At 36.1% G+C, this 26,414-nt stretch overlaps 1 pseudogene across 1 annotated transcript; it reads left to right on the top strand.

Moving 5' to 3' along the window:
• The first annotated feature begins 464 nt into the window (after positions 1–464).
• LOC112611260 lies at positions 465–25,744 on the top strand (annotated as a pseudogene). The gene is made up of 5 exons (XR_003116620.1): positions 465–1,304; positions 8,772–8,776; positions 15,608–15,622; positions 24,537–24,542; positions 25,730–25,744. The product of XR_003116620.1 is annotated as a 60S ribosomal protein L7a pseudogene (transcript).
• The last annotated feature ends 670 nt before the right edge of the window (positions 25,745–26,414 follow it).

Genomic DNA, 26,414 nt, shown 5'->3' with positions numbered 1-26,414 from the left:
AAGTAATTTACAGTCCCACAAACAATGTATGTATAAGTCCCCTTTTCTCTGCATCCTTGCCAGCATTTATTTTCTGTCTTCTTGATAGTAGTCACTTTGAGGTGAGCTGATAGCTCATTGTGGTTTTGGTCTGCATTTTCCTGATGATTATTGATATTGAGCATTTTCTGTACACTTGTTGGTATGGGCAATTGATTTTTGACAAAGCTAGCAACTTTGTTCAATAGAGAAGCAGTAACATTTTCAACAAATGGTGCTGGGAAAATGGGACTTGCAAAATAATGAAGCTGGACCCCTGTCTCACACCACATCTAAAAATTAACTGAAAATGGATCAGTAACCCAATCATAAGAGCTAAAACTATGAAATTCTTAAAAGAAAACATAGAAGTACATCTTCATAAACTGGATTTGGCAATGGTTTGTAGCTATGACACCGAAAGACAAAAGCAACAAAATAAAAAATAAATAGCTCCTCCCGCCGCCCAAGATGCCGAAAGGAAAGAAGGCCAAGGGAAAGAAGGTGGCTCCGGCCCCTGCTGTCGTGAAAAAGCAGGAGGCCAAGAAAGTGGTGAATCCCCTGTTTGAGAAAAGACCTAAGAATTTTGGCATTGGACAGGACATCCAGCCCAAAAGAGACCTCACCCGCTTTGTGAAATGGCCTCGCTATATCAGGTTGCAGCGGCAGAGAGCCATCCTCTATAAGCGGCTGAAAGGGCCTCCTGCTATTAACCAGTTCACCCAGGCCCTGGACCGCCAAACAGCTACTCAGCTGCTTAAGCTGGCCCACAAGTACAGACCAGAAACAAAGCAAGAGAAGAAGCAGAGGCTGTTGGCCCGGGCCGAGAAGAAAGCTGCTGGCAAAGGGGATGTCCCCACTAAGAGACCACCTGTCCTTCGAGCTGGAGTTAACACCGTCACCACCTTGGTGGAGAACAAGAAGGCTCAGCTGGTGGTGATTGCACATGACGTGGATCCCATCGAGCTGGTTGTCTTCTTGCCTGCCCTGTGTCGTAAAATGGGGGTCCCTTACTGCATTATCAAGGGGAAGGCCAGACTGGGCCGTCTAGTCCACAGGAAGACCTGCACCACTGTCGCCTTCACACAGGTGAACTCGGAAGACAAAGGCGCTTTGGCTAAGCTGGTGGAAGCTATCAGGACCAATTACAACGACAGATACGATGAGATCCGCCATCACTGGGGCGGCAATGTCCTGGGTCCCAAGTCTGTGGCTCGTATCGCCAAGCTCGAAAAGGCAAAGGCTAAAGAACTTGCCACTAAGCTGGGTTAAATGTACACTGTTGAGTTTTCTGTACATAAAAATAATTAAAATACAAATTTTCCTTCAAAAAATAAATAAATAAATAAATAAATAAATAAATTTCACTTCACCAAAATTGAAAACTTCTGTGCGTTAAAGAACATTATCAAGAAAGTAAAAAGACAACCTATAAAACTGGAGTAAATGTTTTCAATTCAAATATCTGATAGGGTTTACTATCCAGAATTTTTTAAAAACCCCTACAATGCAACAACAAGAAGGCAAACAACCCAACTTTAAAATGGGCACAGAGGCCAGGCACAGAAGCTCACGTCTGTAATCCCAGCACTTTGGAAGGCCAAGGCGGGCAGATCACTTGAGGTCAGGAGTTCGAGACCAGCCTGGCCAACATGGTGAAATCCTGTCTCTACCAAAAATACAAAAATTAGCCTGGTGTGGTGGCACATGCCTGTAATCCCAGTTACTCAGGAGGCTAAGGCAAGAGAATCACTTGAACCCACTGGGTGGAGGTTTCAGTGAGCAGAGATCATCATGCCACTGCAATCCAGCCTGGGCAACAGAGTGAGACTCCATCTCAAAAAAAAAAAAAAAAAAAAGAAAAGAAAAGAAAGAAAGAAAGAAAAGAAAATGGGGAAAGAACTTGAAAAGACGTTTTCCCAAATAATTACAAATGACCAGTAAGCACATGAAAAGATGTGCAACGTCATTAGTCATTAGGGAAATACAATCAAAACCACAGTGGGATAGTACTTCACATCTACATAGGATTGCTAGAATTAAACAAATTTAAAAATCAAAACAAAGGAAAATAGCAAGTGTTGGCAAAGCTGTGGAGAAACTGCAACCCTTCTACATTGCTGGTGGGAATGTAAAATGGAGCAGCTGCTGTGGAAAACAGCTTGGCCTTTCCTTGAAGAGCTAAACATAGAATTATCACGTGATCTAGCAATTCTATTCTTAGGCATATACTCCCCAAATTAAAAATAGGGACTCAAATAGATATTTGTAGACCAATATTAATTTTAGCATTATTCATAATAGCCAAAATGTAGAAACAACCCAAGTGTTTATCAACAGATAAGTGAATAAGCAAAATGTGGCATACGTATACATACAAAAAATATTATTCAGCCATAAAAAGGAATAAAATTCTAAAACATGTTACAAAATGGATGAACCATGAAAACATTATGCTAAGCAAAATAAGCCAGACAAAAAAGGCAAACATTGCATTGTTTCACTAATAAAAAATTTTTAGAATAGAGATAGAAGCAGATTAGGCGTTACCAGGGGCTGAGGGAAGAAGGGAATAGGAACTTATTGCTTAATGGTTGGTTGTAGAATTTTTGGTGGGGGTTGATAAAAAAAAGTTTTAGAAATAGATAATGCTGGTGGTTGTACAACATTATGAGTGTGGCTAATACCACTGAATGTACACTTAAAAATGGTTTTAACCATTTTAATGCCAAATTTTATGATATGTATATTTATCACAATAAAATGTTTCAAAGAGAAGTATAGAAAAGTGAAAGCAAACAAAAGACATTTTTAGATAAAAACAAAGTGAATATGTTGTCAGTATCTCTGCACTACAAAGAAATGCCAAAGACAGTTTTATAGTCTGAAGGGAAATGATAAAAATGGAATTCTGAATTGAAAGGAACGAAGGGAGAATAAATTATAAATACGTGGGTAAATATAAACATTTGGTTTTCTTTCTAATTTCTTTAAAAGTTATTTGACTAAAGCAAAAATAGTAAAAAATGTATTTGGGATTCAAAATAAATGTCGAAGTAAAATGTATGACAAGAGTAGCACAAATGACAGGAAGGGACATAAGTGAAAATTACGTACCTTACTGCTGTAAAGTTGTTATATATAAAATAATGTAATATTAATTCTAGACTGTGACAAACTAAGAATGCATATTCTATATAATCTCTAGAGAAACCACAAAATGTAACAATACAAGGAGGTCGTTCAAAAAACAGAGGAAACAGAATGAAATTCTAAAAAATACACGTGGCAGAGAAGAAAGAAGAAAAAGATATCCACAAAACAAAGCAAGTAGAAAACGAAAGCAAGGTGATAGTTTAGAATCCCATCATATCAATAATTAAACCAATGCAAATAAACTATAGTTAAAAGGCAGATATTGCGGACTGAATTAAACAACAAAAAAAGCAAGGTGCAACTGTACACACTTTAAAAGGGATGCACTTGAAATATGAATACACAGGCAGTTTGAAAGTAAAGCATGAAAAAATATGCAATAAAGACACTGATTGATATGGTAACACCAGTTTGCTATTGGTACCAAAGAAATGAATCTTCAAGACAAAGAATATCATCAGAGATAAAATCATTTCATAACGATAAAAGGATCGATTCATCAAGAAGGTTTAATGACACTAAATATGTATGCTCCTAATAATACTGTTTCAAAATATGTTAAGCAAATATTGGCAGAACTAAAAGGAGAAATAAATGGATTTATTTTTGTGTATTGCTAGATTCTATTTACTAAGAATTTTTGTGCCTATGAACACATGGATTGGAAAACTACATATTGTTAACAACATCAGTCTTCCCTAAATTGCTGTATAGACCTGAGGCAATATCATTAAATTCCAAGCAAGCTATTTTGTGTGTGTGTGTGTGTGTGAGACAAGGTCTTGCTCTGTCACCCAGGCTGGAATGCAATCTCGGCTCACTGCAACCTTCACCTCCGGGGTTCCAGTGATTCTCCTGCCTCAGCCTCCCGAGTAGCTGGGATTACAGGAGTGTGCCACCACGCCCAGCTGATTTATGCATTTTTGGTAGACATGGGGTTTCACTATGTTTGGTCAGCCTGGTGTTAAACTCCTGACCTTAGTTGATCTCCCCGCCTCAGCCTCCCAAAGTGCTGGGATTACAGGCATGAGCCACCATACCTGGACTTTTTTTTTTTTTTTTAATGTGGTATAAACTGATAGCTAAACCTAAACATTATATGAAAATGCAAAGGACCTGGAATATAACCCTAAAAAATAAGAATAAAATTGTAGTGGTTACATTGACTCCAAAACTTATTAACTTATTAAAAATCTATATAATCATAATAGTAAGATACTAATAAAATATAGATTAATAGGTCAATAAAACTGGATAGACAGACCAAAAATAAACATACACACTTTAGACAAGGTACTAAGACAATTCAATGGAGAAGGGGAAGTCTTTAAACAAATGTTGCTATAACAACAGGATTTTTGTAAGGAAAAAAATATGAATCTTAACTGCTATGTTATGTAATACATAAATATTAATGTAAAATGAATGACAGGACTAAACTAAAAATCTTAAACTATAAAGCTTCTAGGAAAAATAACAGGAAAAGATATTTAAGACTTTCTGATATGCAGAGATTTCTTAGAATTCTAAAAGCATTAAGCATAAAGAAAAATTGATACAGTGTAATTTGTAAATATTAAGAACTTCTCTCAATGAAACACTGATAATAAAACAATGATGTGAGCTAAAGTCTGTGGAAACATTTGTTACATGTATATCTGATGAAGGACTTGTTTCTAAGTTATATAGAGAATTATGGTACTAAGTAATAATAATTTTAAAAATCAACAATCCAGTTTTTAAAATTTGAGCAGAAAATTTGAGACAATTAAAAACAGAATATATGAATGGCCAATAAACACAGAAAATGCTCTCCACATCACTAGTCTTCAGGGAAATGTAAATTAAAATCACCATGATATGCCACTCCCTATCTACTAGAATGGTTAAAGTTTATAAAACCAATAGTACCAAGCATTGACAAGAATGTGGCCCAAGAGGGACTCTAATACTTTGGTGGTGGCAATGTGCAATGGCATGACTACTTGGAGAAGTTTATAGTTTCTTGTAAAGCTAAATATACACAATCCCATGACTCAGCAATTTCACACCTAGTTTTTTTATCCAAAGGAAATGAAAACACACTTGTTGGCATTGGTTCTGACTTCTTTAAATGACATTTTCATAAGCAAACTTTCTAAAGCATTAATCCATAATTGCTGTCACCATTTCCTTACCTCTCATTTGTTCCTTAAATCACTGTTATCACACATCATTCTTTTGACTCCTCTGAAATTGCCTTGGCAACACTCACTGGCAGCCTCAGTAAGTGCCAAATGCAATGCTCACTCTGAAATCATTGTTTTATTCATTTTCACTGCAGTCATTGTTTCACTCAATTTCACTGCAGCAAATGTCATCATTGACGACGTTCCCTGCTTGAAATTTTCCTTCCCTGGTTTACTGAGAATACTCTTACCGCTTTGGTTTCCTGACTACTTCCTTTTATTGTTCTCTGTTGGATTCATTTACTCTACTATCTTTTCTCATTAAATATTGGTGTTCTTAGGATTTTAGTTTTTTTTTTCCTTACTTTTTACAGTCATTTGCCACATAATGACATTTCAGTAAACAATGGACTGCATATACGACAGCGGTTCCATAAGATTATGATACCATATTTTTATGGTAGCTTTTCTATGTTTAGATATGTTTAGATACACAAATACTGACCACTGTGTTACAACTGCTTATAGTATTCAGCACAGTAGCGTGCTGTACAGTTCATAGCCTAGGAGCAGTAGATTATGCCATCTAGCCCAGGTGTGTAGTAGGCTACACCATCTATGTTTGTGTTAAGTGCACTCTATGATGTTCACCCAACTACAAAGTCACCTAATGATGCATTTCTCAGAATGTATCCTTTCCTTAAGTGATACATAACTGTATGTATTATCTTGGTGATCTCATGCATGTCTCCGACTTCACCCATCATCTTTGTCTGATGACTCCCAGTCTGTATCTCCAGCTCCGGTTTCTTTCTTGACTCTGAACTGTGTATTCATCTCTGTAATGGTCACTTTATATAATCCCTAATCTCTGTCATTAAATCCTATTTAATTACTATTTTGGTGACTATTATACCTATCTTCTCTTTCCCAAATCTGGGATTCTTGGATATTTCCTTTATTTTAACTTCTCCCTTGTTTTTCTCAGAAATCTGCCACCAAGTTCTATCAATTCTACTTTTCAAATTTTCTCATCTCCATGCCTTTCTGTGAGAACTACCATTGCCTTAGTTTAAGCCTTCACCATTTTCTACTTGTATTCAAATGACTTCTTAACTAGAATATCTGCTTTTAGCCTTCCCTCAGATTCAGTAATATCAAATCACTATTAATTCCCTAGGTATGCCATTGGATTAGACATAAACAGAGATGCCTGCTCACAATTCCCTCAAGGACAAGGTACATTTCCCATCATGGTTATTCATCAGATGAGGTGACCCTGTCTCCCTGACTTAAGATACTAATAAAGGCAGGAATCCTGCCCTTATTAATTGGAATCTGATTAAATATGGAAGGAATCTGATTAATTATATTGTTAATTAACTATAATTAACTGTGTAATTGATTATAATTATATTATTATAATCAGATTCCTTCTATAGACATTTTCAAACTGAAGGTAAAGAAAGAGAGTATTTTTCCTCTCAGGTCAGAAAATCTTCCTTCAGCAATGCCTGTTCTTCCAGCTTATGGATCATCTTATCTGAAGAGTAGAAATTTGGCCCATAGAGAGAAGAGATGAGAAAAGGAAAAATTAAGAGTCCTGAGTTTGTGCTTCCAACGATCTAGCCTACCTTTCCCAAGGTTTAGCTAGGTAGGTTCATATAATTCCTCTTTTACCAGATTGAATTGGTTTTTTATCTGCAACAAAAAAAAGGCCTAACTATAACAGCCAAACTTTTAACCATCCATTTCTTTTTATTTTTGACATATAATAATTGTACATAATTATGGGATTCATAGTGATGTTTCAATACATATAATGTGTCATGATCAGATCAGGATAATTAGCATATCCATCATCTCAAACATTTGTCATTTCTTTGTGCTGAGGACATTCAATAACCTCCTTCTAGTTACCTGAAACTATATATTATTGTTAACCATAGTCATCCTTTGGTGCTACTAAACACTAGAACTTATTTCTCCTAACTAGCTGTAATTTTGTATCCTTTAAGTAATCTGTCCCTATCCCCCCCGCCCCCCGCCCCCTTCCCAGTCTCTAGGATCCTCTGTTCTACTTTTTACTTCAATGAGATCAACTTTTTTTTAGTTTCCACATGTGAGTGAGAACATGTGGTGTTCAACTTTCTGTTCGTGGCTTATTTCATTTAATATGTCTTCCAGTTCCATCCATGTTGTTGCAAATGGCAGAATTTCATTCTTCTTATGACTGAATGGTATTCCATTGTGTATATTTGCTACATTTTCTTTATCCATTCCTCTACTTTTGGATACCTAGGTTGATTCCATATCTTGGCTATTGTGAATAGTGCTGCAATAAACATGGATGTGCAGATGTCTCTTTGATACAATGATTTCCTTTCCTTTGGATAAATGCCCAGTAGTAGAATGGCTGTATCATATGGTAGTTCTTTATATCTATGTATTTTTTGAGGAAACTCCATACTATTCTACATAGTGGCTCTACTAATTTACATTCCCACCAACAGTATGTCAGTGTCCCTTTTTCTCTGCATCCTCACCAGCATTTATTTTTTTGTCTTTTTGAAATTGTCGGCCGGGCGCGGTGGCTCACGCCTGTAATCCCAGCACTTTGGGAGGCCGAGGCTGGCGGATCACAAGGTCAGGAGATCAAGACCATGGTGAAACCCCGTCTCTACTAAAAATACAAAAAATGAGCCTGGCGCGTTGGCGGGCGCCTGTAGTCCCAGCTACTCGGGAGGCTGAGGCAGGAGAATGGCGTGAACCCAGGAGGCGGAGCTTTCAGTGAGCCAGGATCGCGCCACTGCACTCCAGCTTGGGCGACAGAGCGAGACTCCGTCTCAAAAAAAGAAAATTGTCATCTTAACTGGGGTGAGATAATACCTCATTGTGGTTTTGATTTGCATTTCCTTGATGATTAGTGATGTTGAGCATAGTCTCATATATTTGTTAGTCATTTTTATGTCTTCTTTTGAGGAACATCTGTTTAGATCATTTGCACATTTTTTAATCTGATTTTTTTTTTTTACTGTTGAGATGGTTCAGTTCCTCATATATTCTAGATATTAATATCCTGTTGCATTAAAAGCAAACAAATATTTTCTCCAATCTTTCGGGTTTTCTTTTCACTCTGTTGATTATTTCTTTTACCATGCAGAAGCTTTTTAGTCTGACATAATCCCATTTGTTTACTTTTGCATGTGTTACCTATGCTTTTGAGGAAATGATTCATAAAATCATTTCCCAGACCAATATTCCTGAAGTATTTCCCCTATGTTTTCTTCCAGTAGTTTTATAGTTTTGGGTCTTACATTTAGGTATTTGATCCATTTTGATTTGACTTTTGTATAGAGGGAGAGGTGGCGGTCTATTTTATTTCTTTGGCATATGGATATCCAGTTTTGCTAGCATCATTTATTGAAGAGCTTGTCCTTTTTCCAATGAGTGTTCTTGATACCCATCCATTTTTTTTAAGTTAGAACTCCTGATTAGAGGGTTCTTTCTAGCTCCTTTCATTGGAATAACAATCAGCCATCTTTTGGGACTCAACCCAGATGTCACCACCTCTGGAACACTTTGTTTGAAATCCCTGGTGGTTCCTTAACATCAGATACAATTTGCTGAATGTATCAAGAGGTAATGAATGAATTGGTGTCATACCAGCTCCTTATATAATTAAGAATGCTTCAGGAGCTAACATTGCATTCATTAAATTAGTTACTATCCACTTAGTACTCATGCAAATATCCTCCATAATCTCTTCTATCTTTAGGTCCATAGATATCTACTCAGCCATATATCTTCTTAGCAAGTTTCCCCTCTGCTTCCCTATTAATGAAGTTTTGCTTCCCTATTAAGTAGTCTCTTACAATGTTTAAAAATATCCTTCCTTTATTATATTCTAATTTTGAATTCTCTCTTTCCAACTCTCAGTAATGACTACAAGACTTTATTTACCACCATATATTAAAAAGTTTACATCATTTCTGATAATCTTCGTATTAATATATGAATCTGTAGCATATACCTTGAATCTAAATACATAGCCACTTTTCAGTTCTTGCATTACTACTCTGTAGCACCTGAAACAGTAGAACACTCCATCCTTGACACTCCCTCTTCCTTTAGCTTCTGTGAATGTTTTTCTCCCCCGCTGCTTTAGGCCTTCTTGTTTGTTAACTAACCTGATCAGCTCAGATTCAAGTAGAAGTTTAAATTTAACTTTCTTCTATCATGAACTTGAATGAAGAAAGAAACCATGAAAAGAACCAAAGCCTTAAATTTCAAGTGCTTGAAATTTTATAGTTATTAAGGAGTTCCTCTTGGTTTCAGATCAGCTGGGGTGAGTTTGATGGGGTTGGCTGTTCTCAGCCTGTTCTGTCATATCCTAAATAAGGATAACTACATGATGTTCCATCTTTTATTTCCCATTTTGGCTCTATACATAGCCAGCTCCATGATTCGATTAGGTAATATGTCCTCAGGTTCCCACTCTGGGTTGTTACTCAGATCCCCTACTCCTAACCTACCACTCCCATTAAGGCCAACATTAATTCCTTTTTTATTTTTTCAAGAAGCCTTAACTAATGGCTTTCTTCATCCCTTATAACACCTATCTCCTCTTCACAATGCTAAATGAATAATGTTCCTATGGCGTATCCCAATTCAAATAACTTCGTATGCTTCTTTTTACCTGCAGAATGACATCCATAATCCTTAGGGTGGCATTCAAGGCCCTTCATCATCTAGTCCTGACTGAGGATGCCCTCGCCATTTTAAATACCTGATTTTAACTCAGCTGATCAGGGCAAAAGCTACAAATAATAATAGCTTATGTTTCTTGAGTGATTACTCTGTGCCAAGCACAAATCATCCTTAATGTGGTGGTCCACCAGATTTGACCTAAACTGACTCTTGCTCTATCACTCTGTCATCCCATCCCAACAACCAACTTTATTATTTTACTTCCCTTCTGCTCCAGTCCCTCTGGTTGTGACAGCCTGATTTTTTTTTTGCTTCTCCAGTTGCCTGTGCCACATTCTTTTCTGGAGTTCTGTCTTCTCATCATCGTGGCGTTTCTCCAATCTTCCTGTTTGTTAACTAACCCTTTGGCTTGTCCTCTGGATGCCCTCCTTGGAATTACTACTGCAGGAAGTCCTGCTGGCACTGGACCCATTTGGGCTCTACTCTGTTCTTTGACTTTGACACCCGAGGCCCTGGGCATTCTGAACATAGCCTTCCTGATTTATTATAAAATGATACTCTAGGTTTCCCATAATCTCTAGTTTAAAAGGAATCCTAAAGTCCTTAACAGCACAACCCCTATCTCAGTAAAAAGTTCTATATTCTTCCTATTATTTTGCCATTTTTAACAATAGTAGTTCACATATTTGAAGGCAGATTTCATATCCCTAAGTCTTCTCTTTCTAATCTAACATCCGAGTTCCTTAATCGCTGTCTCCAGCCTGATTGATTTCCTCTAGATTAGCTTCATTTAATTACTACCCCTTTTACAATGGTTGATGAACAGGATTTTAAAACAATGTTCCAATTATGTTGTGACCGATTTGGACTAGAATAGGATTTTATATTATTTGCAATTAACTTTTTCCTATTCTTTTTCATGATGCTGGCTGGGATCTTTAAAAATCCTTGTTCAGCTACTTCCAGCTTCTACCTCATTTCAGATCCAGATCATGACACTGGGATCACGGAAAGCCATACTTCTAACCATGAAGCCAGAAGCTTTCTCTGCAGCAATGCACAGATACACAACACGTCGCCGCGGGTACACCCAGATGCTTTAAGGGTATTTGAGGCTTATCTACATTTTATCCTGCTGATTGTAACTCCCATACCTTTTATCCTATTCACCTAAACCATCTGAATGTCAATGAGTGAGACTTTTATTAGAGGGAAAACCTTTAATATATGTGAATTTACTTTTCAACATTAGTAACAGATTCCTTATCACAGACAACTGATGAACATATATCTGTGCGCCTGTCTACTCCAGCTGACAACTGATGAACATACATCTGTGCGCCTGTCTACTCCAACTGAGATTCCCCCACATATGAAACTTAAGCAACTGACCCCTTCCCCCAGTGCACATTGTGCAGGCATTTACTCAGTCATTGTAACTGTTCCGTATCTGCCCCAAAGATTCTGATTTCATCATGTCTACCACATTCCCCCTATTTAGAGACTTTATGAGAAATTAAAATTATTTAGTTTGCAATAACTTTCTTTCACCTTTCAAATCCTGGTTAGTACAAATCCATTTTTATTTTAAAAGTGTTAGGGTCTTAACAAAGGTCCATGCTAAGCTCCCTATTCTATGCTGTTTGGCAGTCTGTCTCCACTCACTAGGACTGCTCAAGAATTAGCAATTTTTTTTCTTAATACGTGGGATGTGATTCTCTTCTCTGGTGGGATCACTCACCATCCCCAGAACACAGCACATCTTTTCTGTCCCCTTTGCCTTTGCTTACAGGTCCTCTGTCTGAAATATCCTGTTTGGTACTGTTGTGTGTGTATGCCTTGACTTCTCAGCTATAACCGGGGTTCTTGAAGGTGGGAGCCCGTTATTACACTTCATAGTATCTACCGCAGAACAAAGCACCTAATGGAAGTTCAGTAAAGACATTTCTTTTTTTGAGACAGAGTATTCCTCTATTGCCCAGGCTGGAGTGCAGTGGCATGATCTCAGCTCACTGCAACCTCTGCCTCCAGGTTCAAGCAATTCTCCTGCCTTAGTCTCCCCAGTAGTTGGTATTATGGGCATGCACCACCATGCCTGGCTAATTTTCTTATTTTTAGTAGAGATAGGGTTTACCATGTTGGCTAGGCTGGTCTTGAACTCCTGGCCTCAAGTGATCCACCTGCCCCAGCCTCCCAAAGTGCTGGGATTACAGACATGAGCCACTGCCACCGGCCAAGGCATACTTTCTTAATGAATGGATGAGAACACAGTAAATTTATTTTAATTCTTTCTGTCATGAATACTACCAAACAAATATCTTAGCATATATGCCCTATATACTGGTGCCTTCAGTTCCATGGTAGAGAGTCCCTAGAATGAAATTAATTGTATTTTAAGTAATAGATGTTGCTGGATTCCTTTCCCAAAAGGCTATAATACATATTTCTCCCAGTCAAATATGAGAATACTGCTTATCTCACATCTCCTCTAGCAGTCGGCATTTTGTGTCTCATTGTAATCTTTGATGGTCTATATATTTAAAGTAATACCACACTATTTCTTTTTTTTTTTTTTTTTTTTTTTTTTGAGACGGAGTCTCGCTCTGTCGCCCAGACTGGAGTGCAGTGGCCGGATCTCAGCTTACTGCAAGCTCCGCCTCCCGGGTTTACGCTATTCTCCTGCCTCAGCCTCCCGAGTAGCTGGGACTACAGGCGCCAGCCACCTCGCCTGGCTAGTTTTTTGTATTTTTTTTTTAGTAGAGACGGGGTTTCACCGTGTTAGCCAGGATGGTCTCCAACTCCTGACCTCGTGATCCGCCCGTCTCGGCCTCCCAAAGTGCTAGGATTACAGGCTTGAGCCACCGCGCCCGGCCTACCACACTATTTCATAATTCATTATCCCTACTTTCATATATTTTAAAATCTTTTTAATTTTCACTTCTGTGAATTTGCTCATGTGAATTTTCACACATCTTGTTCATTTTTCTATTCAGTTGCTTATCTTTTCTGATCAGTTTAGAAGCTTTTTCTATATTATTTATGCTTATTCTCTGATATTAGCATTGCAAATACTCTTGCCTAATATAGTTTGTCCTTTGACTTTGTTTATTGCATACTTTCTAATTTTACATATGAAATAAATTTTACATTAAAATTTAAATTACATTTACATAAAAAATAAAATATTTTGTCTTTCGATAAGATTTTATAATTTTCCTTTTAAATCTTATTGGCGAATTTATCCCTAATTATTTTGTAGTGTTTCTCATTATTGGGAAAAAGATACTTTTCTCATTTCCATTTCCTGGCACTTATTACTATCATAAAGAAAAGCTATTGATGTTTCAAGGTTTTACTTGTATCGAACTATTTTACTATTATTGCTTTTTGTTGTTGTTATCAGATTTGTTGGTTTTACAGGTTTTCAGTCATACCAAGAAAGCAAAAGGAGATAACTTGATTCATCTTTTTTTCAAAAGTTTTTTCATGTTCTGTGTCCTTGTTGTTTTGCATTCTCTAGAACTTCTAAGACAATATTTACTAATAATGATGACAATGCATATGCTTGCCTAGTCACTTAATGTGACTTAAGGATGTTATAAAGTACCTTTTCCACAACTATTTCATCATAATTCTTTTCTCCTTCAAAACGTTTGTGTAATAGATTATATTGATAGATTTCCTGACTTTGAGCCACCCATCAATTCTCAAATTCTTGGGATACATCATATTTTGTTATGAAGTATTCTTTTCATTTTTTGCTGAATTCTACATGCCATTTTACTTAGACATTTTACATTTTAATAAATGAGATTAGTTTATAATTTTCTTTTCTGTGGTAATTATTAAGTTTTGTTATGAAACCACCTTGATTAGCTTTATAAAATGAATTAGAGGAGCCTTCTGTATATTTTTTTTTTATAACCTGGAACAATTTAAATTGTGGTTCATGAACTTAGTTTTACATTAGAAAGAGAGGAGAGATTTAACAACATACACATATTTCTGAGTTTCTACTATAGTTTAGCCTCGGTTAGAGCTTGGGAGCTGAGTCACTTAAAAATTTCACAGGTGATTCTCACTTGCAGCCAACTTGAGAACAACTGATTTAAATAACATCAGAATTAACTGTTTTTTACAAGTCCTTTGAACTCAGCCAAGAACCCATCTGATGCTTGTGACTTTCAGTTTTAGATCTTGAATCACATTTTCAATCTGGTCTTCTTGAATCAAATTTATAATTTATATTTTGATACAAAATCATGTATCTCCTTCAGGTTTTAAGATTATTTGCCTGTAATATTATTTTTAAATGACTTTAACCTTTACTATTATTATGCTGAAATCTTCATTCTTAATCTTTTATACTTTTGCAATATCTCTTTTCTACTTAATCAGGCTCACAAGGGGCTTCTCTATTTTAACTGTTCTTTATAAATAAATAGCTTTCTACATTTTTGTTTGCTATTGCATAAATTTAAGCTTTTAAAAATTAATTTCATCTTCTTAATTTTTTTCCATTAAATTTTTAACGTGTATATTAAATTCTTTATTTTCTCTCTGGTTTCTTTAATAATAAAGACATTTAAGACATTTTCCCCTGACAACAGTGTTTGCTGTGCCCTATGGGTTTTGGTAGAATGTCTCTCTAGGTAGGTATTCTTTTCATTTTTGATTTCTCTTTGATCCAAGAATTAGCTAAGAGCAGCATCCTTAATTTGTGAGTAATTCCAAATTTTTGTTCATATTTTAATATCTATTTCTAATTCTTTGGATTATGTTCAGAGATTGTGCCCTATAAATCTGAAATTAAGATTTTTCCTTGTGGCAAAATATACAGTCAATTTAGTAAATATTCTACTAAATACGTCCTCTCTATTTGAGGTATTCTAAGTTTATTTCTTTTTCAACAAAATTATTCAATTTCTCTATTATGTTACAGATAACCAATTCTGAGAGTGGTATATTAATGTTTTCCACTCTAATTGTATTTTTATAGGGCTCATTTTGCATTTCTAGTTTAGCAGAGGTTGTAATAGTAGCACAGGCCTGGAAACACGACAGAATGGAGCGAATTGAAGGGTTATCGTTGTGTCATGGTTGAAGATGATAAGAAAATGGAAGGACAGAGGGTTTGGTAGGTTATTGGGAAGAGCTGGGACTTTTTAAGTAACATGTATCCAACAAAGGTTTTGGTAGAAACACTTATAAATGTGAAGCCAGGCAAAAGGTGTGGGACACACTCCAGTTAGCATGGAAGGAATGGGGAGAATAACCAAGGAGACAGCTGTCTGAAGTCACTCAAGTGTGAAGGATGAGGACCAGCAGAGACAGAGTGGGAAGGAAAGATGCTCAGGAAGGCAGGAAGAGTAGGTAGTTCTGGGGGATAAACTAGATATTAGGGTGAGGAATAAAATGATTAGAGGAGGTATTTTTTTGCATTGTGAATCCTTAGAATTCTCTGAATTATATGTATTACATTAGTTTCCTATAGTTGCTTTAGCAAATTATCACAAACTGAGTGGCTTAAAATATATCTATTTATTATCTTTCAGTTCTGGAGGTAAAAAGTGTAAAATGAGTTTTATGAGGCTTAAGTCAAGGGCTGCGTTGCTTCTGGGGATTCCAAAGGAGATTTCATTTCCCTGCTATTTTCAGCTTCTAGAGGCCACTTGCATTCCTTGACTCGCCTCCTGCCTCCACCTTTAAAACATGTCACTTTGCTTCTGCTGTCAAATCTCCTTTTCTGACTGTCCCTCCCAACTTCCTCTAATAAAGGACCTTTTTGATTACATTGAACCCACTTTAGTAATGCAATATAATCTCCTCATCTCAAGATTCTTAACTTGATCACATTTGCAAAGTCAGTTTTACCACATAAATTAACATAGCCCCAGGTTCTGGGGATAATTCTTTGAGGGGCCATTATTCAGCCTACCATGCCTAAAATTTGAATGATCCTTCTCTTTTCTAAAGTGATCAATTTCAGCTAAGTTTTCTTTACTATCCTATAGGGCCTTCTCTCTTTGTTTGGTGTTAATACCACTGATTTGGTGTCAGGCTGTGTCTATTTGGGCAGCTTTATTTTTTTCTCTTTCTCTCACAAGTACGGAATACCACAAAACACTTGTTTTGCCTTTTAAGACAATCTTTTTTTTTTTTTTTTGCCATTTTCGTTCTGACTCCCCTTTTTACCTCTTTCTTTCAAATTTTCCAAATTGAAAAAGTACAAATATACACAAAGATCAAATATGGGTTGTACTTTAGGTCCCAAGCAATTTCCTCAAGAATTCGCTCATGATGGCAGATGGCTGTTTAAACAAAATAACTCATATGTTTCTTTTAATTCAACAGATACAAGATAAGTGTCCAGTGCACAGTCCTGGATGTTTAGCATAAGTACTCTGGGATTCGTATGCTCTTCAGGCAAACACGCAGCAAAAACTTATCTGAGCAATATTATCAGCCCTTTTTCCTTCCCATAACAAACTGAGGACTTAAGATAAATTTCTTTTTTAGGACTACTTACCATCTGTCCTTCAAAGATGTCTAAGCCTGTGGAAGTCTATTTCATGTATATGAATTAAAGATAGCACAGCATAGAGAATAATAGTGCAGGCTTTGAAATCAGACAAACTGTGGTCAGCCATAGCTCTATCATGTCCCAATTTTGGAAAAATTACTTAAGAGCTCGAGTTTAGTTTTCCTATCAGTCAGATTAAAAAAAAAAATTCATGCAAAGCACTTAATCCAGGATAACTATGTAGTAGATTCTTAATAAATTCCAGCTAACAGTTCTTTGTATCAAAACCATTAAAACTGTTCCAGATGCATCAAACAGAGATTTTTATTCCTCAGCTTTGGTCAGTCCGAAGAACAATTACAACAGAGACAACCCCGGAGCAATGGGATCACTGAACGAAAGAAAACTTTCAAGGCCCTTATTCTCCCCACCTCTTTCATTACGTTGGTCTCAACCTCATCTGTTGATTAAAAAGAAATAAGTTGGCTTATGTTTTCATTATGCTAACATGCTGAGGATATCTTTCTTCAAGAGGAAATAGGAAAAAGAAAGATCTAATTCTCTAGAATTCCGTTGCTGCTGTTAGTCACATTTCTCCTTTCTTTTTCTGGGAAAGCTCTAAAAATACCTGTAGAAGCCTTCTAAAGTTTCTTGACTTGGTTTGGAGAATTTTAAAAACTAGGACTCCAGTTGTCCAGCTAAGCCATAGAAGAGCCCACGTTCCCTTGGCATGGCAGAAAGAAGGGTCAAAAAGCAGACCTGGATTAGGAAGAGTAAATCTGGGAGAGACAGATAGGAGGACAATTTTCTCATGTCAAAGACATAGACAAAATTTCAGAGCTACTTGATTGAAAATTTCTGAACAAATCAATGAATGACTAAATCTCGTTGTTCACATATGATGATTTAGAATAATGATATGACACTTTTTCTCCTTTCCCTGGATTTCCATAAGTCTTCCTTAATCTGCTTCTGTCTAAGCAGATTCCCGTAGTATAATAATATACTATACAAGACTGGAAAAGAGGGAACAAAAGATGCTTGAGGGATAAAAATCAAAATTTGCACAAGGTACCATTTCAAGGCTGGATAGCTGGTGAAATGATTGTGCCTGGCAGTTTCAAACTCCGTATTTCCCTTCAGTGTAACATTTTTACCAAACAGTTATGGCTGGGTTTGCCCAACTGCAAGCCTTATGAGAGTGTGGAGTGATGGTGTGCAGGCTGCTCGTGTTATCTTCCCTCCACTCAAGGCTTTATTTAGAAATTCAGAGGCAGCTTGGTGGTGAAAGATTATTCAAGTACTTTCCTCTCCTTTCTATACTCTTTGGAGCAAACATTCAAATACTGCATCAGAGCAGCTGCCTCACCCCATGTCTGGATCTCAAAGCCCTGAATATTTATGGGTCTTTGAGGATTCCAATTCCCAAGTTCAGGTGTGATGCTATTTTTACCTGGTTTCCGTCTGAAGACTTACTGGCTGTGATTAAAGCAAAAAAAAAAAAAAAAAGAAACCTTTTCTGACTATAACTGTAATATATTCTAATGTGGTAAATGGAGAATGATACAAATACAAAATTGATATACCCATAATGCCACTATCAATTTTAACACTTTGATTTCTTCTTCTCTATATATGTACATGACGTGTCTCGACTTCAGATTTTTATGATGCCTTCAAATTATATATATAATTTTATTCTACTTTTTTTTTTTTTTTTTTTCCTGAGTCTGAGTTTCGCTCTTGTTGCCCAGGCTGGAGTTCGATGGTGCAATCTCGGCTCACTGGCAACCTCTGCCTTCCAGGTTCAAGCAATTCTCCTGCCTCAGCCTCCCGAGTAGCTGGGATTACAGGCATGCACCACCACGCCAGGCTAATTTGTTGCATTTTTAGTAGAGACAGGGTCTCTCCACGCTGGTCAGGCTGGTCTCAAACTCCCGACCTCAGGTGATCCACCTGCCTCAGTCTCCCAAAGTGTTTGGATTATAGGCATGAGCCACCACACCAGGCCTTTTCTGCTTTTATTAATTTATTAACACAGGCATTTCCTGATGTCCATAAATAATTTTGGAGAATGTCATTTAATAGTTATATAATATCCTGTTGTATACATGTATAACATAAGAAAAGTGGTTCTCCTGTTTCTCAGTGATGAAGCAACCCTGGCATTAAATAACAAAAAGGTAATTAATTACCAGTGGAGGGAGGAACCTAGGAGGAGAGTCTGTGGGAACAGTCAGGGAATAGAGGTATGGATAGAAAATACAAGCCCAACATGAGGCGCCAGCCTCCTTAAGCCTTGTCCTGATCTTGTTAGTCCCGTTCAATGGCTTTCACTGCTGAACAAAGCGCAACTCTGAAGTCTGCCATTCAAGGCCTTCTTCAGTTCATTACAACTCAGTTTTCCAACCTTGGTTCTCACTGTACTCTTCTACACACCCTCATGTTTCTGCCAAATGGACCGATATGCGCTTCTCTACATAGACATCCGAGACTTTTACTACCTTCATACCTATGCTCAATCTTTTCCCTTTACTTTGAATGTCTCTGCCATTCCTCATATTAACTTGTCTAAATCTTATCCCTTGATTCATGACACAGAACAAATAACACCTCCTCCATGGACCCATGCTTGATCACTTCAGTACCTCCTGGCCAGAACTAGTGTTTTCCCCCCTCTCAGTTTTTATCTCTACCTATTAATCAGTCTTTACTCAAATTGTGGCAATCTTATCACTCCACTTAGATTATGAATCAATGTTTTTGGACATTTTCATGTAACAGTACCCTTTTGAGTATTATAATTTGTATTAGCACACACCAAGGAATAAATAGTATCCACAATCATACTACTTACTTGTCACATTGTGTCTTTGTTTGAATAGAACTGCCCTGACTCATCTCTCTGACATTCATCAAAGAAATGTTTTTGCAGTACCTGGCCAAAAAACATGGTTGCCAATAATTCCTATTCAATCTGTAGATGCATGCTCTCACACACACCAAGATGTGGAGCTACCTTCAGCCCCCAATACTCAGAATTCGCTGGCCCTGTGAACTGGCTTTGACAAGTAGAATGCAGTGAAAATAATAATCTGGAACTCCTAAGCCTAGGCCATGTTGTGAGAAACCCACACCACAAAGAGAAGAAGCTAGGCTTTCTGTTTGACAGCCAAGTAGAATACAGTGAAAATAGTCTGCAACTCCTAAGCCCAGGCCATTTGTGAGAAAGCCATACCACAAAGAGAAGAATCTAGGCTTTCTGTTTGATAGCCACAGCTGAGCTCTCAGTAGACAGCCAGCACTACCTATCAACCATATGGAGGAATTATCTTGAACATTCCAGTCCAGTCAAGCCCCTAGGCAACTGACCCTCAGGCAATGGTACCCAAAAAGAAGAACTCAAACCCATGCAACTGACCTTAGCCCAAGAATCGTTAGACATGGTAAACCATCTGTTGTTTAAGTCACTGAATTTTGGGGTGCTTTGTTGCACTGTAGGTGACCCTAACACTAACATACAAGTCAAACCATGTGAATTACTGATATTGGACAGTTTCTGACTGGCAATTTCATGTAGTTCCTCCCAATGCAAACAATGCCTTGATATTACTTTATCCTTCTAAGCTTTTATTCCAAGCAAGTTCTAACCTTCTTGTCTTAGAACCCACTCAGCAAAGAGTGGTTGAAAGTCATCACTGTAACAGTAAGTAATAATAACAAATAAAAATAAAGAAATGTTATGTGTTGATCAAAATTTAGCAGTCCAACAAAGGAGAACCACTCTCAAGTTCAGCTTTTCCAAACTTCACTTCTTTACATACACCCTCATGACTCGGGGCACATCTTTTTTTTTTTTTTTTGAGATGGAGTCTAGCTCTGTCGCCCAGGCTGGAGTGCAGTGGTGTGATCTCAGCTCACTGCAAGCTCCACTTCGACTGGGGGCACATCTTCATACACACTGCATGAGTATCTACATTGTTGTTTTTACTCAAACAAATTCATTCTAATGAAACACTTTATCTCTCTCCTAAATGGAAAGCCAGTGTACCTACCAAAAATATAAGGTAAAAGAAAATATCTAACTATTGACATTAAATTTTTTTTTCTATGTCCACATTTTGAATGCCGGTTTGGAGATCTTGACTTGTGTTTTTAATTTCCTGAGTCCAGATCAGTCGAGATTCTAACCACTTTTAATTCTCCACTGTATCTACAAAGGTGCCTTAAATATAGAAGAATTACATAATTACATATTATTAAACGCTAGAAGAGATGTCAACAGTCATCAGCAAGAACTTGAATCCAGGACTCTGACTTTTAGCATGGTGTATTTTCAACTACTCTATGCCATGTCATTTTCTAGCTATGTGAGCTTGTGCCGGCTACTTGGTTTCTCTGTACTTTAATTCCTTATCTGTGAAATGGAAACAATAACGGTATGCACAAAATAATGTTAGGAGAATTAAACTGGAAAATGCTTAGAACGGTCCTCAAACGTTGGTTATTATTGGAAGATATTGATTCGTTATATTTACAGAATGACTCTTTATGAGAAGCCTGATGTCAGTCTGATGATTTTTCTTTCCCCATATAGATAATTTTGGGTTTGTCTTTGGTAATAGTGAAGATTTTCCTCTCTATTAAGATATTCAAAATTTTGCTACACTATATCTAGATTTGGGATTTTATAAATGTTTATCCTTATTGATTCTGGTATTTCCTTCCATCTTCTGCAGCATCATTATAAACATTCTAGATTACGGAGTCATTGTGTTTTTCATCTTTCATAAGCCTCCCAGAATTCTTAACCTGTTAATTATTAACCTTTATGTTTTTTATTGAAACTATGCATGTATTTGCAAACTTAATGTTTTTAATGTTTCTGGGGATTTGTAGCATGAGGGAAGATATAGTACCAAACAACTAAAAATGGATATTTACTCTATTTTCTTTGACCTATCGCGTATTAACATTTTAGAGAAAGAACCTATTTAAATTTTTAGTACAGTTCTGTTCAAAGTAAAAGAATGTTCCTGGCCCTCTTTGGAGTTTATATATTAAGCTAGACACATTTATATATGCTCATATTCTAGTTAGACTGTCAGACATAGAGGCATCATAGCATGTGTGATCCCACACAAAAGATCAGTGTTTTTTCTTGGCAACATTGTGAACTTGACAAAACTTGCCTTCAGCTCCCTCCAAATCCCAGTCTGAAGTGCCCAGACCCTCCCACTGGCACACATGTTTTTGGTCTGCACTATGACATTTTATCTAGTCCTATATTCATTGGACAGCACTTAGTCTCTAGAGATTTCTTGTTGTCCTTTTCAACCTCATTTATCTTATTCACCAACTCCATGGGCCTTCTCTAAGATATAGCAGTGAGCTAATATAAAACTTCATCTAGACTATTTTATTTATGCTTATATTTCCAAGGTACCATGTAAGTACCAAGTATTACATTTGTTGGTTTACTTCTTTGTATTCCGGCCTTTTCATAAAATGTTTCAAGTAACTAATAAAAATGTTTTTAATAAAATATACACATAAAGAAAAAAACACATTGAGACAAAAAATGCAAATTCAGACTTGTATACAAATGTAAACAAGGGAGAAATAGTAAACAAACAAAATAGGCCCTAAAATAGTACACAGATGCTACAGTTAAGTTTTAAATTTGGCTAACAATATTTTGGTGATCAATGCAATTCAGAAAACAGTGGAACATTTTCATAGGACTGAAAGGAAAAAAAACTGTCAATCTAGAATATATTTTGATACCAGTAAAAGTACCATTCAAAATGAAACACACACACACAAGACTTTCTCATACATAAAACAGTGAAAGAATTAGTGATAAGCAAACATATACTGTGAGATATGATAATGGAAGGTCTTCAAATGGAAAGAGATAGAAGAAGAAAATTTAAATCCACAGAAAAGAATAGTGAGTACTGAAAATGGTAAATACGTGGTTAACTATAAAGTTTTTCTTAATTTTCAAATACCTTTAAGAGACAATTGATTGCCTAAAGTAAAAATGAAAACAATATATTGTTGGGTTGAATTCATCCCCAGAATTAAAATGTCCTACAGCACAAAGGCTGAAAGGGAACAGGAAGTGTAAAACAGTTCTCTTGTAAAGTTCTTCTATGTGAAGTGGGATAATATCCTTTGAAAGTAAATTGTGATACGTTAAAGGCATGTATGATAACCCCTAAAGCAATTACTAAAAAACAAAACATAAAATAATAACTATTAAGCTAACAAGATAAAATAGAATTGTAAAAAATATACACAATCTATCCAAAAGAAGGCAGAAAAAAGAGGAAATATGGAGTAAAGAACAGATGGGATTCCTCCTACACTATAAACAAAAATCAACTTAAAATGGATTAAAGACTTAAATGTAAGACTTGAAAGTATAAAACTCTTAGAAGAAAAGATTGGGGAAAAATTCATGGCATTGGTCCTTGCAATGAATTTATAATTATAACACCAGAAACACAAGCAGAAATAGAAAATAGAAAAGTGTGACTATATCACATGAAAAGTTTTCCACACAGTAAAAGACACAAACAACAAAATGAAAAGGCACCTATGGAATTGGAGAAAATATTTGCAAACCAAATATCTGATAGGAGTTAATTTCCAAAAGATATTAGAAACTTTTATAACTCAATAGCAAAGGAAACTATCAACCCGGTTTAAAAACTAAGCTCTGGACTTGAACAGACATTTTTTCCAAAGAAGACATAGAAATGGACAATGCATATGTAAAAAGATGCTCAATGGCACTAATCATCAGGGAAATGCAAATCAAAATCACAATGAGATATTTCCTCACTCCCGTTAGAATATATATGACAATAAGTGTTGGCAAGGATGTGGAGAAACTGGAATGTTTGCATACTGCTGATAAGAATGCAAAATGGTACAGTCATTATGGAAAACAGTACCGAGGTTCCTCAAAAAATTAAAAATAGAACTCCCACATGATCCAGCAATTCTACTTCTGGATATTTTTTTGGAAGAATTGAAATCAGAATCTCAAGGAAAATTAACACTCCCATGTTCATTGCAGCACTATTCAAAATAGCCTAGATGTAGAAACAACCTAAATGCCCATTGATGGATGAACGAATAAAGAAAACGTGACACATACCTGTAACAGAATATTAGCCTTAAAAAAGAAGGATATCCTGCAATATGCGACAGCATGGAGGACATTATGCTAAGTGAAAGAAGTCAGTCACAGAGGTACAAATACCACATGACTCCACTTATATAAGTATCTAAAATAATCTGATAGAAGCAAAATAGAGTGGTGATTTTCAGGGGCTGGAGTAAAGGGGAAATGGAGAGTTGCTAATCAATAGTATGACGCTTCAAGAATGCAAAATAAATAAGCTCTAGAGATCTCCTGTACAACATTGTACCTATGGTTAACAATGTTGTATTGTACACTTAAAGATCAATTAAGAAGGTAGATTCATATTAAGCATTCTTGCCACAATCAAATAAGAATAAAACAACACCCCGTCTCTACTAAAAGAAATACAAAAAACTAGCCGGGCGAGGTGGCGGGCGCCTGTAGTCCCAGCTACTCGGGAGGCTGAGGCAGGAGAATGGCGTAAACCCCGGAGGCGGAGCTTGCAGTGAGCTGAGATCCGGCCACTGCACTCCAGCCCGGGTGACAGAGCGAGACTCTGTCTCAGAAAAAAAAAAAAAAAAAAAGAATAAAACAACAAATGGACACATACAAAACAAAAAACATAATGATAGATTTAAACTCAACTAACCATATCAATAACAATAAATACAAATGTCTAAAGATTTCAATTAAAAGGGAAAGATTGTCATGCTAGCAAGAAAAGCAAGATCCAACTATATTATGTCAGCAATAAATTCACTCTAAATATAAATACACCAGTAGGTTGACACTCAATGGATAGAAAATTGTAACATGCCAATACTAATTAAAAGACAGCTTGAGTGACTACATTCATATGACACAAATTAGATTTCAGAGTAAAAATTCTTACAAGGAAATAAGAGGTTTATACATAATTATGAAAATTCATCAATTTTCACAATTCATCAAGAGGATATAAAAATCCTAAACAACTATTTATCTAATAAGAGAACTTAGAAGTACATGAAGCAAAATTGATAGAACAGAGAGGAGAAATAAATAAATCTAAAAATATAGTTGGAGATTTCAAGATCTCTCTCTAATTAATTGATATAAAAGTTGGACAGAACTATAAAGACTTCAACAATACTATCAACCAATTTAAGACACATTTATGGGACAATCCACCCAACAGGAGCAGACTACACATTCTTTTCATGCCCATGGAACATTTATTAAGATATGTCATATTCTGGCCATAGAACAAATCTCAATAAATGTAAAATGATTAAATTCATACATTATATGTTCTCTGACAAAATTGAATTAAATTGGATATCATTAATAAAAATATATAGAGAAAACCACAAAATGCACAATCACTAAGTGATACTTCTAAATAACCCATGAATAAAAAAGCAATTCAAATGGAAATTAGAGAGTACATTGAATTGAATGAAATAGCATATCAAAATGTCTGGAATACAACTAAAATAGTGTTCAGGGAGAACTATTTAGTACTAACAGCCTACATAAGAAAAGAAAGGTCTGAAACAAATGACCTCCACTTTAAATTTAAGAAATTTTTTAAAAAAGCAAATCCAAAGAAAACAGAAAAGTAATAAAAGAGCATAAATCAATAAATGTGGCAACATATAAATAAAAGAGAAAATCAATGAAATCAAAGCTGATTCTTTGGGAGCACCAATAATATTTATAAGTCTCTAGCCAATCTGATCAGGCAAAAAGAAGAAACATCACTATAGACATTACAAACATTAAAATAGTAATAAGGGAATATCAGGAACAACTTAATGCCAATAAATTTTAAAACTTAGATGGGATAGACAATTATCTTGAAAGTCACAACTACCAAAGCTCACTGAAAAAGAAATTGATAGCCTAAATAGCCCTATATAAGTTTTTAAAATTAAATTTTTGGTTAATAATCTTCCACCAAAAAACTTTAGACCAAGTTTGTTTACTGATAAATTCTACAAAGCATTTAAGGAGGAAATAATACTAATTCTCCATAAAAGGTTACAGAAAATTGAAAAGGAAAGAACACTTTCCAGCTCATTCTGTGAACAACCAGGGGAACAGTTGGAGACGGATGGAAATGGAGATGCTTATGAGATATCTATGGAGATGACCAATAGATCTCAGGAAGCAGAGAGGCTGAGTCTTGGAATGTGTATTTGAAATTATGACAATTGAAACCATAAGAAAAATGAGGTCATCAGGGGAGAGTATCTAAAATGAGAGGAGAACCAAGTATGGAATCCATGGTACAACATTCAAAGAATACAGGAAAGAAGGTTGTGAGGGAAGTAAGAGCCAGAGAAGCAAGAGAAAAACTAGTATAATGTGATATAATAAAAATAGAGAGACTTAAGGATTAAGGAGTGGTCAACTATCAATGCTAAAAAGAGGATGAATAAGAACAGAAAATTGTCTATTGCATTTGGTGGTTATGACAGGTTGAAATGTTCACACTACAATTCAGATGTACAAAAAAGACCTTTATTATCTAACATTGATTTGCTCTTGTCATGATTCATCATTTCTGCTGATACTAGAAAAAAGTACTTCAATTAATTGAAAGCAGTTCTTTCACTTTAAAAGCATTTTTTTTTTCATATTTACTGATCCTTTCAACATTCCTTCCCTGCCCTCTTTTCCTCCTTCCGGGTACCAT

Source organism: Theropithecus gelada, chromosome 1 (genome assembly GCF_003255815.1).
Source record: "Theropithecus gelada isolate Dixy chromosome 1, Tgel_1.0, whole genome shotgun sequence".
Lineage (NCBI taxonomy): Eukaryota > Metazoa > Chordata > Mammalia > Primates > Cercopithecidae > Theropithecus > Theropithecus gelada.
This window is presented reverse-complemented; position numbering and strand designations above follow the sequence as displayed.